The sequence below is a fragment of the Mustela nivalis genome (assembly GCF_964662115.1).
Source record: "Mustela nivalis genome assembly, chromosome: 6".
NCBI lineage: Eukaryota > Metazoa > Chordata > Mammalia > Carnivora > Mustelidae > Mustela > Mustela nivalis.
Genome location: NC_139025.1, coordinates 95511732 through 95519355, shown reverse-complemented (window position 1 = coordinate 95519355; position 7624 = coordinate 95511732).

Genomic DNA, 7624 nt, shown 5'->3' with positions numbered 1-7624 from the left:
ACATCCTTTGTTGAAGATACTGTCTTTTCCCCATCATATATTCTTGCCTCTTTTGTTGTAGATTAATTGACCATAAAATTGTGGCTTTATTTCTGGACTCCATTCTGTTCTGTTATGTGTCTATTTTTCTGCCAGTACCATACTGTTTTGATTACTAGCTTTGTAGGATATACTGAAATCTGGAATTGTGGTACCTCCAGCTTTGTTCTTTTCAAGATTGTTTTGGCTAGTTGAGGTATTTTGTGGTTTTATACAAACTTTAGTATTGTGTGTTCTAATTCTGTGAAAAATGTTTTTTTGTATTTTGATGGGAATTGCTTTGAATCTGTAGATTGTTTTGGATAGGGTGGACATTTTGACAATATTGGTTCTTCCAGTACATAAGCATGGAATATCTTCCCATTTGTTTGTATCATCATTAATTTCTTTAATCATTTTGTAGTTTTAGGAGTGCAGGTCTTTTACCTCCTTGATTAAGTTTATTCTTGGGTATTTTATTCTTTTTGGTACACTTTTATTTATTTATTTATTTATTTTGATTTGGTACACTTTTAAATAGGATTGTTTTAACTGCTCTTTCTGCTACCCCATTATTTGTGTATGGAAATGCCGCAGATCTGTGTATTAATTTTGTATCTTGTGAATTTACTGAGTCCATTTATCATGATCTAATGTTTTTTTCTTTCTGTTATTAATATGATGTATCACAATGATTGATTTGTAAATATTGAACCATCCTTGCATCCCTAGAAAAAAATTCTACTTGATTATGGTGAGTGATTTTTAAAATTTAACTTGATTTAATTTAATTTTTATTTATTATTATTTTGGGGAGGGCAGAGGGAGAGAGAGAGTCTTATGCAGGCTCCACATCAAATGCAAGCTCCACATGGGGCTTGATCTCACGGCCCTGAGATCATGACCTGAGCTGAAATCAAGAATTAGACACAACTTAGACATCCAGCGCTCCCCCGACCAAAGCAGTTATTAAATTGCTTATTTTCTCTTCTTCTTGAATGTGGATCTTAACAAAAAGAAAGGGAAAGCTGGTAGTTGCCCCAAGACCAGCAGGTCCACATGGGATTCCACTGTCTTGCTGGTGAGGCCTTCAGAAGCATTTGTTGTAACCACCAGATTTCCATGACCCCTCACTCCCTGATGGAGGACCTCTTCTGAATTGCCTCTGATGCTTACATTGATTCATTTGACCAGGTCTTCTCCCACATTTTCAAAATGGCAGTCTTATTTGTAGTCCTGCTGAGTCCAGATTAAGCAACCATGGTTTTAGCAGTGTATTGCTCTCTTTCTCTCTGATGTGCTCTGGGAGAGACTTGAGTGCACATTTTACTCTAGGCAAGACACTTTCGACAGACCAAATGACATTTCTTTGAAATGCCAGGGAGAAAGTGAGTGGTGCTGGTGTTGTGACTTGGAACTTCCACAGAGTACATTGCTATAATCTCACACAAAAGTGGGTCTTAGGAGCTACTTACTTTCTAAATACTTTCAGGGATTTTCTGGTTCTCAGAGGGTTTTTTGGAAGGAAAAAATTTCAAAATTTCAGTGTTATTGAGGAACAATTGACAAATAAAAGTGTAAGATATTTAAAGTATACATCATGGTGATCTGATCTGTGTGTGGTGAAAGGATTCGTTCCACCTAGTTAAACATAAGTACCACCTCACTTTATAGCTTTCTTATTTTTTGTGAGTACATTTAAGTCCTACTACAGTAAATTTCAAGTGCACAATACAGTATTAGCAATTATATACTGCACTATACCTTAGATTCTCAAACCTTATTCATTTTATAGCTGAAGTTTGTACCCTTTTTAAAAATTTTTAAAAATTTAATCTCAGTGTAACAGAATTCATTGTTTATGCACCACACCCAGTGCTCCATGCAATATGTACCCTCCATAATACCCACCACCTGGCTCCCCCAACCTCCCACCCCTTCATAACCATCAGATTGTTTTTTAGAGTCCATAGTCTCTCATGGTTCATCTCCCCTTCCCCCTCCTCTCCTTACTCTCTCCTTACTCTTACTCCTCTCCTTACCCCTCCCCCTCCTCCAATTTCCCTCAATTCCCTTCTCCTCTTCATCTCCCCATGTCCTCCATGTTATTTCTTCAAAAGGTGGGTATTCATCCTTACTGATGGAGGCATAATACTCCATAGTGTATATGGACCACATCTTCCTTATCCATTCATCCATTGAAGGGTATATTGGTTCTTTCCACAGTTTGGCGAATGTGGCCTTTGCTGCCATGAACAGTGGGGTACAGATGGCCCTTCTTTTCACTATATCTGTATCTTTGGGGTAAATGCCCAGTAGTGTAATTGAAGGGTCATAGGGAAGCTCTATATTTAATTTCTTAAGGAATCTCCACACTGTTGTCCAAATTGGCTACACCAACTTGCATTCCCACCAACATGTGTTGAAGTTTGTACCCTTTTATCAAACTCCCTATTTTCCCTACTGTCCCCAGCCCCAGACAACCGCCATTCTACTCTGTTTTTGCAAGCTTGAAACTTTTTTTTTTATAGATTCCATGTATAAGTGACACCAGACAGTATTTGTCTTTCTCTGTCTGACTTATTTCATAATGCTGTCAAAGGTCCATCTTTGCTGTTGCAAATGGCAGAATTTTCTTCTTTCTCATGGCTGAGTAATATTCTATTATAAATGTGTACTACACCTTCTTTATATATTCATTCACTGAGGGATACTATACTTCTGTGTCCTGACTATTGTGAATAATCCTGCAATGAACATGGGGGTGCAGACATCTCTTTGAGATACTGTTTCATTTCCTATGGGTATATTCCCAGGAATAGAATTACTGGATCATATGGTAGTTATATTTTTAGTTTTTTTTCTAAGATTTTATTCATTTATTTGACAGAGATCACAAGTAGGGAGAGAGAGAGGGAAGCAGGCTCCTTGCTGAGCAGAGAGCCCAATGTGGGGCTCAATCCCAGGACCCTGGGATCATGACCCGAGCTGAAGGCAGAGGCTTTACCCCACTGAGCCACCCAGGTGCCCTATATTTTTAGTTTTTTGAGGAACCTCCATATTGTTTTCCACAGTGGATGCACCACTTTGCAATCCGACCAACAGTGCATGAGGGTTTTCTCCACATCCTTGCCAACACTTATTTCTTGTCTTTTTTTAAAAAAAAATTAACATAGAATGTATTACTTGTTTTGGGGGACAGGTCAGTGATTCTTCAGTCTTAATATAATTCTCAGCACATACCCTCCTTGATGTCTATCACCCAGCCACCCCATCCATCCCACCGCCCTCCACTTCAGCAACCCTCAGTTTGTTTCCCAATATTAAAAGTCTGTTATGATTTGTCTCCTTTTCTTGTTTCATCTTATTTCATTTTTCCCTCCCTTCCACTATGACCCTCTGTCTTTCTTCTTAAATTCCACATATCAATGAGAGAAGATGATAATTGTATTTCTCTGACTTATTTTGCCCAGCATATTACCCTCTCATTCCAGTCATGCCATTGCAAATGGCAATATTTCATTTTTTTATGGCTGCATAATATTCCATTGTATATATATACCACATCTTCTTTATCCATTCATCTGTTGTTGGACATCTAGGTTCCTTCCATAGTTTGGCTGTTGTGGACATTGCTGCTGTATACATTCGGGTGCACATGCCCCTTTGGATCACTACGTTTGTATCTTTAGGGTAAATACCCAGTAGTGCAATTTCTGGGTCATAGGGTAGCTTTATTTTCAACTTTTTGAGGAACCTCCATGCTGTTTTCCAGAGTTGTTGCACCAGCTTGTATTCCCACCAACAGTGTAGGAGAGTTCCCCTTTCTCTGCATCCTTGCCAGCATCTGTCATTTTTGGACTTGTTAATTTTAGCCATTCTAACTGGTGTGAGGTGGTATCTCATTGTGGTTTTGATTTGTATTTCCCTGGTGCTGAGTGATGTGGATCTGTGCATTGATTTTATATCCTGACACTTTCCTGAATTCTTGTATCAGTTCTAGCAGTTTTGGGGTGGAGTGTTTTGGGTTTTTCTCAAAAACAATCATATCATTTGCAAAGAGTGAGAGTTTGACTTCTTACTTGTCATTTTGGATGCCTTTTTGTTTCTTTTTGTTGTCTGGTTGCTGAATCTAGGTCTTCTAGTGTTATGCCTAGTAGCAGTGGTGATAGTGGACAGCTGTGCTGTGTTCCTTACCTTAGCAGAAAAACTCTCAGTTTTCCCCATTGAGAATGATATTTGCTGTGGGTTTTTCATAGATGGCTTTGATGATATTGAGGTATGTATCCTCTATGCCTACACTGATGAATTTTGATCATGGATGCTATACTTTGTCAAATGATTTTTCTGCATCTATTGAGAGTATCATATAGTTCTTGTTCTTTCTTTTATTAACGTATTATATCGCACTGATGTTGATCCAAACTTGCAGCTCAGAAATAAATCCCACTTGGTCATGGTAAATAATCCTTTTAATGTACTGTTGGATCCTATTGGCTGGTATTTTGGTGAGAATTTTTGTATCCATGTCCATCAGGGATATTGGTCTATAATTCTCCTTTTTGATGGGGTCTTTGTCTGATTTTGGGATCAAGGTAATGCTGGCCTCATAGAAAGAGTTTGGAAGTTTTCCTTCCATTTCTATTTTTTGGAACAGTTTTAGGAGAATATTCAGGAGTTATTATTCAGAAGAATACAAACATTCTCTGAATGTTTGTTAGAATTCCCCTTGGAAGCTGTCCTGCCCTGGGCTCTTGTTGGAAGATTTTGATGACTGCTTCAATTTCTTTACTGGAAATGGGTCTGTTCAGGTTTTCTATTTCTTCCTGGTTTGGTTTTGGTAGTTTATATGTTTCTACGGATTCATCCATTTCTTCCAGATTGGCTAATTTGTTGGCATATAGTTGCTCATTATATGTTCTTAGAATTGTTTCTATTTCTTTAGTGTTGGTTGTGATAGCTCCTCTTTCATTCATGATTTTATTAATTTGGGCCCTTTCTCTTTTTGATAAGTCTGGCCAGGGGTTTATCAATCTTATTAATTCTTTCAAAGGACCAGCTCCCAGTTTCATTGATGTGTTCTACTGTTCTTTGGTTTCTATTTCATTGTTTTCTCTTCTCCTGCTGGGTTTAGGCCTTCTTTGCTCTTCTTTCTCTAGGTCCTTTAGGTGTAGGGTTAGGTTGTGTACTTGAGACCTTGCTTCTTAAGAATGTATTGCTTGTATTGCTATATACTTTCCTCTCAGATTTGCCTTTGCTGTGTCCCAAAGATTTTGGACAGTGGTGTTTTCATTATCGTTTGTTTCCATGAATATTTAAAATTCTTCTTTAATTTCCTGGTTGACCCATTCATTCTTTAGTAGGATGCTCTTTAGCCTCCATGTATTTGAGTTTTTCCAACTTTTCTCTTTGAGTTCTAGCTTTAGAGCACTGTGGTGTGAGAATATGCAGGGAATAATCCCAGTCTTTTGGTACCACTTGAGACCTGATTTGTGACCTAGGGTGTGATCTGTTCTGGAGAATGTTCCATGTGCACTAGAGAAGAATGCGTATTCTGTTGCTTTGGGATGGAATGTTCTGAACATATCTGTGTTGTCCATCTGGTCCAGTGTGTCATTTAAAGCCTTTATTTCCTTGTTAATCTTTCGCTTAGATGATCTGTCCATTTCAGTGAGGGTGGGGGTGGTAAAGTCTGCTACTATTACTGTATTATTATTATTATTATTTAAAATTTTTTATTTCTTTTCTTTTTTAATTTAAATTAATTTATTTATTTTCAGAAAAACAGTATTCATTATTATTATTTTAAATTATTTATTTCTTTTCAACGTAACAGTATTCATTGTTTTTGCACCACATCCAGTGCTCCATGCAATCTGTGCCCTCCCTAATACCCACCACCTGGTTCCCCCAACCTCCCACACCACTCCCCCCCCGCCCCTTAAAAACCCTCAGGTTGTTTTTCAGAGTCCATAGTCTCTCATGGTTCACCTCCCCTTCCAGTTTCCCTCAACTCCCTTCTCCTCTCCATCTCGCCTTGTCCTCCATGTTATTTGTTATGCTTCACCAATAAGTGAAGCCATATGATAATTGACTCTTATTATTTTTTATGTGTTTCTTTGATTTTGTTATTAATTGGTTTATATAATTGGGTGCTCCTATGTTAGAGGCATAGATACTTAAAATTGTTAGATCTTCTTGTTGGACAGAACCTTTGAGTATGATATAGTGTCCTTCCTCATCTCTTATTATAGTCTTTGGCTTAAAATCTAATTGATCTGATATAAGGATTGCCACCCAAGCTTTCTTTTGATGTTCATTAGTATGGTAAATTGTTTTTCACCCCCTCACTTTAAATCTGGAGGTGTCTTTGGGTCTAAACTGAGTTTCTTGTAGACAGAATATTTATGGTTTTTTAAAAATTTATTCTGATACTCTGTGTCTTTTGATTGGGGCATTTAGCCCATTTACATTCAAGGTAACTATTGAGAGATATGAATTTAGAGCCATTGTGGTGCCTGTAAAGTGACTCTTACTATATATTGTCTCTGTTCCTTTCTGATGTACTACTTTTAGGCTCTCTCTTTGCTTAGAGGACCCTTTTCAGTATTTCCTGTAGGACTGGTTTGGTGTTTGCAAAATCTTTTAATATTTGTTTGTCCTGGAAGCTTTTTCTCTCTCCTTCTATTTTCAATGAAAACTTAGCTGGATATAGTAATCTTGCTGCACATTTTTCTCATTTAGTGCTCTGAATATATCTTTCCAGTCCTTTCTGGTCTACCAGGTCTCTGTGGATAGGTCTACTGCCAATCTATTATTTCTACCATTGTAGGTTACAGATCTCTTGTCCTGAGATGCTTTCAGGATTTTCTCTTTGTCTCAGATTTCTAAGTTTTATTATTAGATGACAGGGTGCTGACCTATTTTTATTGATTTTGATTGGGGTTCTCTGTGCCTCCTGGATAATGATGCCTGTTTCCTTTCCCAAAATTAGGTTATTTCTCCATGATAATTTGCTCCAATAGAACTTCTTCCCCCTCTCTCTTTCTTCTTCTGGGATCCCAGTTATTCTAATATTATTTTGTTTTATGGAGTCACTTAGCTCTTGAGTTCTCTCTTCATGATCCAGTAGTTCTTTATCTCTTTTTTTCTCAGCTTCTTTTTTCTCAATCATTTAGTCTTCTATATCACTAATTCTCTCTTCTGCCTCATTTATCCTCGTAAAAACCTCCATTTAAAAAAAAAATTAAATTTCTTTTCAGCATAACAGTATTCATTGTTTAGCAACATGGACAGGTCTAGAAGAGATTATGCTGAATGAAAACCTCCATTTAAAAAAATGTTTATTTTTTTTTAAATTTCTTTTATGCATAACACAATTCATTGTTTATGCACCACAGCCAGTGCTCCATGCAATACGTGCCCTCCATAATACCCATCACCTAGCTCCCCAACCTCCCACCCCCCTCCCCCCGCCCCTTCAAAACCCTCAGATTGTTTTTCAGAGTCCATAGTCTCTCATGGTTCATCTCTCCTTCCAATTACCCTCAACTCCCTTCTCCTCTTCATCTCCCTATGTCCTCCATGTTATTTGTTATGCTCCACA